Source organism: Arachis ipaensis, chromosome B9 (assembly GCF_059453495.1).
Source record: "Arachis ipaensis isolate K30076 ecotype BB chromosome B9, ASM5945349v1, whole genome shotgun sequence".
Classification (NCBI taxonomy): domain Eukaryota; kingdom Viridiplantae; phylum Streptophyta; class Magnoliopsida; order Fabales; family Fabaceae; genus Arachis; species Arachis ipaensis.
The window spans coordinates 150823637-150836726 of NC_142444.1; the positions used below are offsets into that span (position 1 = coordinate 150823637).

Here is a 13090-nt window from a genome sequence, read left to right on the forward strand (position 1 = left end):
GTGAGTTAAAATTTTGACTATCTATTGTATAGAGTCCATCCGCACACTTAGCTACTACAATTCTCTTCAAAGTAGCTCGGTCCTATATCTCACAAATGGTATCATTTATAAGCATTTGGCACTTTAGTCCGTTAGTTAATTTTGAAACCAAAATTAATTTGAAGTCAAAACTTGGAATAAACAGCACATTTGAGAGAAAACCTAATTGTGCCAAAAATGCTACTAATTGTATTGCTTTCATTAGGCATTCTAACAACTATAGGATTGAGTTTAGTGATAAGATTAAAAGTCACTCAAATCAAAAGTTACATGATATATAGCCCCAGTGTCTATGACCATAGGGATGATTTAGCAGCGACAAAGAATGAAATATTGCTGTTGTATTTTAAAATGATGACTTTACCTTGGTTTGACAGAGTGGTGTTTGGAAAATATTGAAACAAGTTTGTGATTTGGGGATGTTGTTGAACCTCGTGTCCTTTGTGAATCATCATAATAGCTTCCTTTTGCTGAGAAGTGAGGTTAAATGGTGAAGAATCATGAGCTTCCTGAAGACAATTGCTAGGATTGTTAGTGCTGAGATCACCAGTTCTCTTCTTAGTTAGTGTCTCAACAGCAATGTGATTAATGCTGCTGAATTGCCTTTGCCTCAAGTGTGGTGGCAAACCATGCTTCTTGTAGCATGTGTCGATGGTGTGGCCCTGCCTATCAAAAACGTACATTGCATTCTTTCTCTTCCTCTTCCGGTAGCCTGAGACCTTCCTCTTCTCCTGCCTCTCCCTTTATTTCTATCAGTGCTGCCTTGATGTGCTAGTCCTTCTGAATCAGATGAACTTGATTTATTAAAGAAAATTTTCGATTCTTGCATGTCATTGAACTGTCTTCCTTGTTGAGTTAACATGGAGAAGGCAGTGTTGATGTCAGGCATAGGATTCATCAACATGAGTTGTGATCTAACACTTGCGTACTGGTCATTAAGACCTCTAAGAAATCAAGTTGTGTAATCTTCACTTCTGTATTCTCTCATTATTCTGAGCCCACATGTGCATACCTGAGTGCAAGAATTGCAACTTGGAATTGGTCGAAAATTACTCAGGTCCTCCCAAATTGATTTCAATTTGGTATAATAAGTTGTGATACTTGCATGCCCTTGCCTCAATTGAAATAATTCTTCTTGTAATTCAACCACTCTAAATTTGTCTCCTTGATAATACCTATATTTTAAATCCTTCCAAAGATCAAAATCTACATTGTTCTATATGACGCTTTCAAAAATTTCTGGACTAAGTGACAGGTTTATCCAAGAAACTAAGTAGGTATTGCATCTCTCCCATGCTTCGAAGAGTGCATCATCTTCATTTGGTTTTGTGATTGATCCATCGATGAACTTCAATTTGTTCTTCGATTTAAGAGCCAATAGCATTGCTCTACTCCATAAGCTATAGTTGTTGGCATTTAAAATAGTCGAAATTAGAGGTTTACCAGGACTTTCACTTAGATGAATGAAGAAAGGGCTTGCTGGATCTTGCATGGGACTAATTGAGCTTTTGCCAATGTGAGCCTAAATTGCAGAAATTTGGCTCAAGAAGTTTGCAATTGACTGAGCATCCATTAAATTGGTTGAAGCCACGAATTGATCTGCCATTGTTACTGAACAGAGTGTTCAAGAAAAGAAAAATTGATAGAGAAAGAAAGGACTAACGAAAATGAATAGAAAAGGAAGGATAAACGTCGATGAATCCACGTTATTGCTGGATTCAGATCTTCTGCTCTCAGTCTCGTTGATCGGAGTGCTTATCTCTTCTTCACGCTCACCGCACTATATAAAAATGTATGACAAAAGGGATATAAACTCTCATCAATCTCTATTGAATGAGTGAAAGAGCAGAAAAAAAAAAAACTAAACTAGAGAGAAGGAACAAAATAGAAAAATCAAAAAAGATAAAAAAAAAATACAAAAAATAATAGAAAGAATTGTTCTCATTATAATTCACAAGCAATTTATATACATCACGCAATGCATACATCTGGGTAACAAACTTTTAAAAACGTAATCTTCTAGTTCACTAATTTTTCTAACAAATTCTAGTACTAGCTTGCATAAATAATCATTAACTAATAATCTAACTATGATTAGTTTAATTATACTGCAATATTTATCTACTATAATTATATTTTATTTTCTAAAATAAAAATTTAAAATTTAGGAAATTTAAATTCAAAAACTTTTTAGGTTGGAGTTTCATATCCTTCTACCCAGAAAAAAGTTTACCCATCTTGGAACTTAAGAGCGGCAACTGCTCTTGAACCGTTCTGTTAATGTGAATATAATATATATGGTACTAGTTTTAGTAGGAAATATAGCACTATATTTATACGAGATTAAAATATAGGGAGGAGAGTAACTAATAATAATACAAAAAATAGAAAATATGCAATGCGAGAGAATTGCTAAAGTTTAAGTATTTCTTAAATAAAAACAATTGAAACATGTTAGGAAATTATTTAATTTCCTAACTTATTTGTGGGCAATACATATATTAATTATAATCACAAATTATGCTATTTCAAATTAAATGACTTATATAATGATGATCTCATTTATTATTTTAAATGCTAATTGAATAAGTCATTATTACTTTTGATTTGGAATTAAATGAGAATAAAATCGGATATTATCTTTTGTTCCTTAGATAATTACCTTTTTTGGATTTTAGATATATTATCTTTTGGGCTTTAAATACTATTTTATTTGGACTTAAGGGTTTAATGGGTGCCATACTCAAATATAAGTAGACCTTCAGGGTTTCGGTCCCCTATATACCAAAGCCGCCTTTGTTACTTTTTCCCCATCAAAAGGGTTGCAGTTCAGCCTCCTAGGAATACAGAAGGCTTTGGTTGAGGAAGATCGAAAGAACCACAAGATCCAAACTCTTCCGACCGTATGATTCATGTTTATGAATTCAGGTACGCTTCCGCATTATGATATATATATATATTTGGTGATTCAATATGGATGATCTGGGATATTGAAATTAATTTATTCCAACAAATTGTATCAGAGCCATCCATAATTTAATCATCGAAAATATTTAATTTTATTAAATCAATATATATACATATGCACGATTTACGTTACATATAAAATCGCTGCACGCTTCGTGAAATAGTTTCTGTCGTGCATATATATATATATATATTAATTAGTATGTTTACTTATGCACATCATGAATTTTCTGTGTGTGTATAGAAGTGCTAGTAAGTATATATATGTTGATAAACATTATCATTGTTTGGTTATCCATTAAAGTATATATATGTATAGATATATTGTATGAGATCGATTTGGCATTTAATTTATATAATGATTAATTTTAATTTTAATGGATCAAGAATTTATTTGGCACATATATTCAGTTATAATTATATTTTTTTAAGGTCTGAAAAGATACCATTAAGATTTAAATCCTTTTGTGATTTAAATATTTTTTTTTTAATTTGTTACATAAGGAAACTAGTAACAATTTGGATTATTATACCCATATATTTTATAAAGATTTGGTTTTGAAATAAATTGATTGAACATTATGCTGCCAAAGTAGCCTCATTTGTGAAAATTGATTTATTTAAAACATTAAGAATATGGTGATATGTAATTCATGCGAATATTGGTCGGCCCAAAGGAAGGCCTATATTTGGCCGAATTACATACACATATTAATGGTAAATAAATATTTGGGTAACTAATTAAGAATAAAGTAATGTTTATTATTTATGCAAACAATAATCGGCCCAAAGGAAGTTTATTGTTTGGCCAAATAATAAGCATTGCATACTTCTGTTTATTTTCTATTAATTATGCGGTCAATAATCGGCCCAAAGGAAGGTTATTGTTTGGCCAATTAATAGAAAATATATGTGGTAATAAATAGGTTGCGAAGTTTAAGTTTCCATGTGCGCATTAAGTCGGTCCAAAGAAAGGCTTAATGTGTGACAGGAATTTTGACAATATTTGATTACTGCAATGAGAATATCACTTACAGTTAATTTTTCTATCCAAAGATTGAAAATTAATGTTGTGCTAGATATCTCAATATGGATTTTTACCCATTAATAACTAATATTTACTGCATGTTCTTTTGTTCTAATCCAGAAACTATGGCTTTAGCTACTAATGTTTCTGCGCAAATTAGCAGTATTCCTATGCTGAATGGTTCAAACTTTAAAGTTTGGAAGGATACCGTGGAGATTGTCCTCGGTTGTATGGATCTAGATATAGCTCTTCGAGAGGAGAAACCCACTTCCACTCCGAAAAACCTCAATGAGGTTAAAATAGAGAAGTGGGAGAGATCCAACCGAATGAGCATTATGATCATGAAACGCTCAATTCCTGAGGCGTTTCGGGGCTCAATTACTGAGGATAAAGATGCCAAACAGTTCCTAAAGGATGTTGAAAAATTCTTTACTAAGAATAAAAAGGCGGAGGCAAGTAGCCTTTTGAGCAAACTTGTCTCTATGAGGTATAAAGGTAAAGGGAACATAAGGGAGTACATTATGGAAATGTCTCATCTTGCTTCAAAATTGAAAGCACTAAAGTTAGAGTTGTCTGAAGATTTACTCGTGCATTTCATTTTGATTTCCCTTCCTGCACACTTTGGGCAATTCAAAGTGAGTTATAACACTCTGAAGGACACTTGGTCCTTAAATGAGCTTATATCTCACTGTGTGCAAGAAGAAGAGAGGCTACAGCAAGATAAGACTGAAAGTGCTCACATGGCTTCATCTTCTCAGTATAAAAGAAAGCGTGATACTACTGCGGATGTGCCTTCTCAGCAGAAAAAGGATAAGAAACAAGATCAAGTTTCAACTTGTTTCTTCTGTAAGAAGGTGGGACACATGAAGAAGGATTGTACCAAATATGCCACATGGCGTGTAAAGAAGGGTATAGTTCTTACTTTCGTTTGTTCTGAGGCTAGTTTAAGTTATGCACCTGTTGATACTTGGTGGGTAGATTCTGTTACTACTACTCATGTAAGTGTTATTATGCAGGGTTGCCTGTGGAGCCGACCGCCAAGTGATGCTGAAAGATACATCTATGTGGCAGACGGCAATATAGTTGCAGTCGAAGCTATAGGAACCTTTAGATTATGTTCCACGAGTGGATTTTACTTGGATTTATTAGAGACATTTTATGTACCGTCATTTAGACGAATTTTGGTTTCTGTTTCTCGTTTGGACAAATCAAGTTTTTTTTTTGTTCGTTCGGAGACAATAAAGTCAGTCTCTTCTATAATTCGAATAATATTTGCTCTAGTCATTTGGTGGATAATCTATATAGGCTTGACTTAAATTCCTATAAATATGAAATACTGCAAACGGGTACAAAACAAAAACTAAATGAGAATTCGGCATCATTATGGCACAAACGCCTAGGTCACATCTCTAAACAGAGAATTCAGAGGCTCGTGTCGGATGGAATTCTCGGACCCCTAAATTTGGCGGACTTTGAAGTCTGCATTGAGTGCATAAAGGGGAAAAAAGGACAAACGAAAGGAAATTAGGTGTCGAGAGAGCTAAAGATGTCTTAGAACTGATACATACCGATATATGTGGCCCATTCCCTACTGTCTCGTGGAATGGATAACGGTACTTTATTACGTTCATAGATGATTACTCTCGTTCAGGTATCTATATTTAATTCATGAAAAGTCCCAAGCCTTGGATGTTTTCAAGTCTTTCAAAGCTGAAGTTGAACTTCAACTTGGAAAGAAAATTAAAGCTGTCAAATCTGATCGTGGTGGTGAATACTACGGAAGATATGACGATTCAGGTGAGCAACGTCCCGGGCCTTTTGCTCTTTTCCTAGAGGAGTGTGGTATTGTTCCGCAATACACCATGCCAGGCAAACCTAGCATGAATGGTGTTGCAGAGCGAAGGAACCGAACTCTTAAGGACATAGTGAGAAGTATGATTAGTCATTCTTCCTTGCCTGAATCACTCTGGGGAGAAGCCTTAAAGACCGCAGTGTACATCCTTAATAGGGTGCCAAGCAAAGCAGTTAACAAAATTCCATATGAAATTTGGACTGGGAAAAGACCTAGTATAAAGCATATGCATATTTGGGGATGTCCAGCTGAGGCGCGACCTTATAGGCCGCATGAAAGAAAATTGGACTCAAGGACAATTAGTTGCTACTTTGTTGGTTACGCTGAGCGTTCACGGAGGTACAAGTTTTACAATCCTGCATCAAGGTCTATTTTGAGACGGAAAATGCGATATTTCTTGAGGATGTTGAGTTTGGGGGGGAAGGAAATATTAGGAATGTTGCTTTTGATGAGGATTCTATAACTGACAATGATCAGGACCTTGTGCCTATTATTGTTCAAGATACAGTTATAGTACAAAAGCACAATGAGAATCCTGTTGTAAATCCAACTACAATACAAGAGAACAATGAGAATATTGTTGTTGCTCAAGATACTGCTACAGTACAGGAAAATAATGAGAATCCTCCTCAAACCCAACCCATACAGCAAGCTCAACAACCTCAAGAAGTGTCATTAAGGAGATCCAATAGAGAAAGGAGAAAATCCATCTATGGTCTCAAGCAAGCTTTCCGTCAATGGTATCACAAGTTCATCAAGTCATTACCTCATGGTTTTGAGGTAAACATCATAGATGAGTGTGTATACAGCAAGTTCAGTGAGAGTAAATACATCATTTTGGTTTTACATGTTGATGACATTCTAGTTGCCAGTAACGATATAGGCCTGTTGCATGAAACTAAGAAATTTCTATCGAACAAATTCGAAATGAAAGATCTTGGTGATGCCTCTTTTGTATTAGGAATCGAGATACTAAGAGATCGTTCTCAAGGTATTCTTGGATTATCACAAAAGAACTATATCGAAAAGATTTTAAGTAGATATGTCATAAAAAGTTATAGACCAATGGACACACCCGTAGTTAAAGGAGACAAATTTAGTCTCAAACAATGCCCCAAAAAGATCTTGAGAGGACAGCAATGCATGATAAACCTTATGCATCAGCACTAGGGAGTTTAATATATGCTCAAGTCTGCACATGTCCCGAGATATCATTTATGGTGGGAGTGTTGGGTAAAATACTTGAGCAATCCCGATATGGATCATTGGATAGCTGTTAAACGCGTAATGCGTTATCTAAAGAGAACAAAAGATTACATGCTTATTTATCAGGAGATCAGAAAATTTGGAGATCATTAGGTACTCTGATTCCGATTTCATGGCATATGGTTGCGAAACTTTGTCACTAAGCTTCATATAGTAGATGACATTGAAAGGCCATTAAAGATATTTTGTGACAATAAGTCAGCAGTACTATACTCCAACAACAATAAGAGCTTGACAAAATTGAAGCATACAGACATCAAGTTCTTAGTTGTCAAGGAGAAAGTTTAAGAAAAACAGATTTCCATAGGACATATAGGAACAGAGTATATGCTAGCAGACCAATTACCAAGGGATTGACCCCTAAAGTTTTTCATGAGCACACTGCTCGGATGGGTTTCAATATTAGTGATGCCTTGGTTTAGTGGGAGTTTATTTTATGCTATATGTCCTATGACAGATATTGAGTTATTTTTCTGCAGAATTAAGTTGATGGTTTATTTCATGTTATATGAAATGTTCATTTTGCAATATTTGTATTGTGTTTGATCTCAATAAAGTTGGACCAGCTGAAAATAGACATGCATGAGATCACTTAGCATGTAATTTCCATATTACTCATCCAAATTTGATCTATGTCGTTGAGTATATTAGGATGGTGATTGGCGTGGTTTAGTCACGGCATTTAATGTGATGAAAGCTGCGGTAGTTCCATATCTAATGTGTGAGACGGACCAGATTGTTAAAGTAATGAGAGAAATAGCTTTCAGATGCGCGCATAAAGTTTATAAAGATGTGATTATGTCAAGAAATAATATATGTATAGCCCAAGTGGGAGATTGTTAGGAAATTATTTAATTTCCTAACTTATTTGTGGGCAATATATATATTAATTATAATCACAAATTATGCTATTTCAAATTAAATGACTTATATAATGATGATCTCATTTATTGTTTTAAATGCTAATTGAATAAGTCATTATTACTTTTGATTTGGAATTAAATGAGAATAAAACTGGATATTATCTTTTGTTCCTTAGATAATTACCTTTTTTGGATTTTAGATATATTATATTTTGGGCTTTAGATACTATTTTATTTGGGCTTAAGGGTTTAATGGGTGCCATGCTCAAATATAAATAGACCTTCAGGGTTTCGGTCCCCTATATACCAAAGCCGCCTTTGTTACTCTTTCCCCATCAAAAGGGTTGCAGTTCAGCCTCCTAGGAATATAGAAGGCTTTGGTTGAGGAAGATCGAAAGAACCACAAGATCCAAACTCTTCCGATCGTATGATTCATGTTTATGAATTCAGGTACGCTTCCGCATTATGATATATATATATATTTGGTGATTCAATATGGATGATCTGGGATATTGAAATTAATTTATTCTAACAAAACATTCCTTCCTGGGATAAGTATATGATTAAAAATTATGGTAATACTATACGTACAAATATTTTTGTAATCTGTCTAATTAAATTAGTATAAATTCAGTAAAATCTAATGTGTACGTGTATTACTTTTTTTTTGTGATTTTTTTTTATTGTGTAACACATAAATATTTATACATAGCACATAAATTTATTGATATAACAGATTTTTTTTGCACATAACTCAGACAATTTTGTTGCATAATTTAAAAATTATTTTTAAGATAAATTACTTAAATAAACTAATTGAGTGTGAAAACTATCAGATTGTCCTAAATAAAAAAGGACAACATTTTTATCTTCTCGTTTTTTTATATAAATTACAGGTTTACTACGAGTTTTCAAAAAATTATATAAAATTTATATGACTACACGATTCATGTACTGACATTTTGTAGTGGCCAAATTCTTCTTTTGAGCAGAAATCGTAGCATCAACCTTGGTTTTACAGAAAAAATAATAAAATATGAGTGATTCCCGTGATTTATGTGTACGAGACTAAAAATAAATGAAAATCCCATGATTACATTGCATATGCCTTCCATATATATATGCTTTTCGAAAAGTGCACAATTACATTGTAAGATATTGCCTACTAGTTTAGACTTCCTATAAATGACGAGATTGTGAGTGGTTGTCTGTTAGAATTTCAGTTGTACATGTCCAAAGAAAGATCAGCATGGATATAGTTTCAGAAGTTATTTGGTGAGCTTTTTCCTGGTCAATATTACTTGCAAGTCATAAGGATCTCTGGAAAGTTTTGACGACAATGAAATATTACTTGCAAGTTATCATCATTTTGTAATTCAAACAAATCGAACTTTACAAAGCTTTGACCGACTGCAATTGGAATCCTATATAACAAATGACCCATTCTCTTTTTTCTAATTGACCGAATTTTTTGTAGAATATTATATTCTGTAACTCTGTTAATGTTGTGGATGGCCTTATAAATATAGGAGATGACTTCTTCTTACCGGTAAAAGTAACACCCTCCCTAGTCTCTTTAATCTTTCTCTTACAATGTATGGGTGCTAGAAATTTATCATTGCTATCATCTATTTTTTAACTCTACAAACACTTATATCTTGTCTTGGACTATTTATACAGATGTGTTGTTCTTTATGTATCCATAAATAGTTAGTTTTCTTAATGTTTTGACCATATATAGCATAAATAGTTGGTTTATAATGTGTTTTGTTGTGTATGTACATAAATTATGGATTTTCATTGGTTTTGGTCTTGTACACATAAATAATGGGAATCACTCATGTTTTACTCTTCTTTGCATAAAATCAAAGTAGATGTCATGATTTATGCTCAAAAGGAGAATCTGGTCACGCAAAATGTCAGTGCATGAATCGTAGTAGCCATGAATTTTATATAATTTTTTGAAAACCTATAATAGTCGCACAATTTATATAAAAAATGAGAGGACAAAAATATTGTGCTTTTCATTTAAGACAATTTCGTAGTTTTTTCACTCAGTTAATTTATTTAAGTAATTTACCCTTATTTTTATTACCGTCGTTTTGGGTTCTAATTTACCAAAATTTCTAGACTGTGTTCTAAAGTTTCTATTTATGTACTAAATTTTTTTTGCTCAATAATTTTGTTGTACAACTCAAAAATTATTTCTATTATTGCTGTTTGAGTTTTGTGTTGTGCACAGAAATTTATATTTAATAATTTTGTCGAACGTATATGCATAAAGAAAAAATAATGACGATGATCATGAAAAAAGAAAAAGAGGAGAAAGAAGAAAAAGAAGAAAAAAGATTAAATAAGATACAAAAAAGAGAACAAAAGAGAAAAAAAAAAAGAAAAAAAATGATAAAAAAGATAATGAAAGAGAGGTTTATAGGTGAATTTTTGTTTTTCTCAATGATTAGTTAGATTTAGTTGCACAAAATATTTGTATGTCTCGCATTTTTGTAAAAATTAAAACTATTTATTGACAAAACTAATTATTAATTTTAATAACAAATAAAATTGTCAAATAAGTAAAGTTGCATAAAAGAAAATGAAAATTATCGGTTTAAAGAAAACGAAAATTCTCAGTTTTTTAAGATTTTAGGATAATGATAGAGAACTTTAATTCATTTTCTTAATTATTAGATGAACAAAATTTTAAATATATATTATTTTTTTAAAACATTAAAAGATAAATAATTATTCAATTTTTTTATTTAAAATTTAGAAAAATAAGTAAGAATTTGAGTTAAAATTCTTAAAAAAAGTTTTATATATGAAAATGATAAAAGCCACGTATGTGAGTGGTTTTAAATGAAAAAACGAGTGGATAACAAAAAAGATATAAATGTTTGATATATGGTGCCTCCAACCATGAGGACAAAACAAACACAAACCCAAACCTTGAAAATTTGTGGTGTTCATAGAAAGAGACACTTTCTTAGTTACATATATAACATGTACCCATCCATCCAATCCATATATCTATCTGCCTAACACTATCAAATTTCAATTCCGAACCAAATAATAATATCAAAACCCACTAATTTTGGACATTTACGCAAGTGGTTGATTTGGTAGAGAGCTACTTTCCCAACCCCACGTGTGTGAAATATTTTAAAATTTTTCTTTCTTTTCCCCGTCCCCATATAACTTGGATCTCTATGCAAATCAAATAATATAATGTTTTGTTGTTATAGAAAAATAAACCTAGTGGTCGCATTCATCAGACATTCGTCTGAGGGGCCCATGAAAAAGTCGATTGCCTTTTGAAGATGGACCAATATATTAACACTATTTTTACATTTTGGGCCTAACCCAACACTCTTTTCATAATCTCACCACGTGTCTACGCCTCTACTATGTTCCCTGTTTACAATTAATTAATTAATTCTTAATTATATTTATTTACTCGAGCTCCCCTTTAATGCACTTTGACATGTATAAATCGATATTAAGTTGGTCAAGATAAGTATTTCTTTTCAGTTTTCTGTGTTAAGTGGTGATCTTTCTGAATAAAAAAGATTAATTGAATTCCTAACAATAAGATTTAGATATGGGTGATAAAGGTAAAAACAAATTTGAAAATAATACAAAAGTATTGTAGGATCTTGTTGGTTTTTATTTTTATTTTAAATATTTTTTGTTTTCAAAATTCTGTGAAATAAAAAATAATAACAGTACAAATAATAAAATTATATTTTTATGATTTGGATAAAATTATATTTTTACTACATTTAGTTTGTCTTTTATAAATTCTAAAAGTAATTTTTTTTCTTTGTAAATTTGGGTTGCTCATGCATAAGTATGAATGACGGTTTTTTGTTTTTGGTTAGAAAGTATGAATTAAGTTCAAAACCATGAAATGGGTTCAGAGTCATATTTTAGTCTTCCATTGGATCAAAGAATCAGGCCCATATTGTTAAATGATAAACGATTTAACCGAACACTAATTATAAGGGCCCTTGGCCCTGATTATCCAGCCCTACGGAAAAACTGGCTAGCAAAAAAAAAAAAAATAGAGTAAAGACCAATTGGATCCTTGTCCATTTTTACGAAAGACAAAACGATTCCTGTCCAGATAAAAGGGACACTTTGATCCTCAACCTTTTTATTTTGAGACAATACAATCACTTTGTTAAAAAAATTATTAAATAATAAAAACTAATTTTGTGGGCGTTTTATTTGTATTTTGTGAAAGTTTTAAACCCCCACAAAAATCTTTTCAACAATATAACCAATTACTATCACTACTACCATTATCTTTTTCATCTTCATTATTATCACTCCTACCTTTATTGTTTTTATTGTGTAACCATACTTAATCATCATCATTATCTCCTCTATTGTGTCATCACCAATACCAATATTATCAACATTAAAGTTCTCTTCTTTCATTTCTTATTCGATATTATTTTTTTCCTTTAAAAGGTATTGTACTATAATTACTTTTTTTTGCGGCATTATTTTCATTAATAGTTTTTCTTCACTTAACCACCATTAATGAAGGAATTTTTCAAAAACAAATTTATTAATAGTTTGTGGATGTTTAAAACCCCACAAAATATAAATAAAATCCTCACAAAACTAATTTTTATTATTATTTAATGAATTTTTTAACAAAAAATTGTATTGTCCCAAAACAAAAAAGTTGAGGGTCGAAGTATTTTTTTTTTTGGACAAAAATCGCTTTGTCCTTCGTGAAAATGGACAAAGATCAAATTGAGTATTTACTCAAAAGAATAAGATAATTTGACCCCCCAAAAAAAAAGCAAATTTTCAAAAAAAATAATTAACCATTATTTTTCATGCATTTATCATGTAAGGTCCCACATCGGTTGGGGAGGAGAACGAAGCATGCCTTATAAGGGTGTGGATACCTCTCTCTAACATGACGTGTTTTGACGAGTGAGTGGGGGGCTTCGGCTATCATCCCTATCGGAGACCTTGTGTGCCAAAGCGGACAATATCGTGCTAGCGAATGGTCTGGGCTGTTACAGATGGTATCAGAGCCAGAACCCGGATCGATGTGCC

At 32.2% G+C, this 13090-nt stretch overlaps 1 pseudogene; it reads right to left on the reverse strand.

Moving 5' to 3' along the window:
• Nucleotides 1–329: 329 nt before the first annotated feature.
• Nucleotides 330–1645, reverse strand: LOC148546794 (uncharacterized; annotated as a pseudogene).
• Between the last annotated feature and the right edge of the window lie 11445 nt (nt 1646–13090).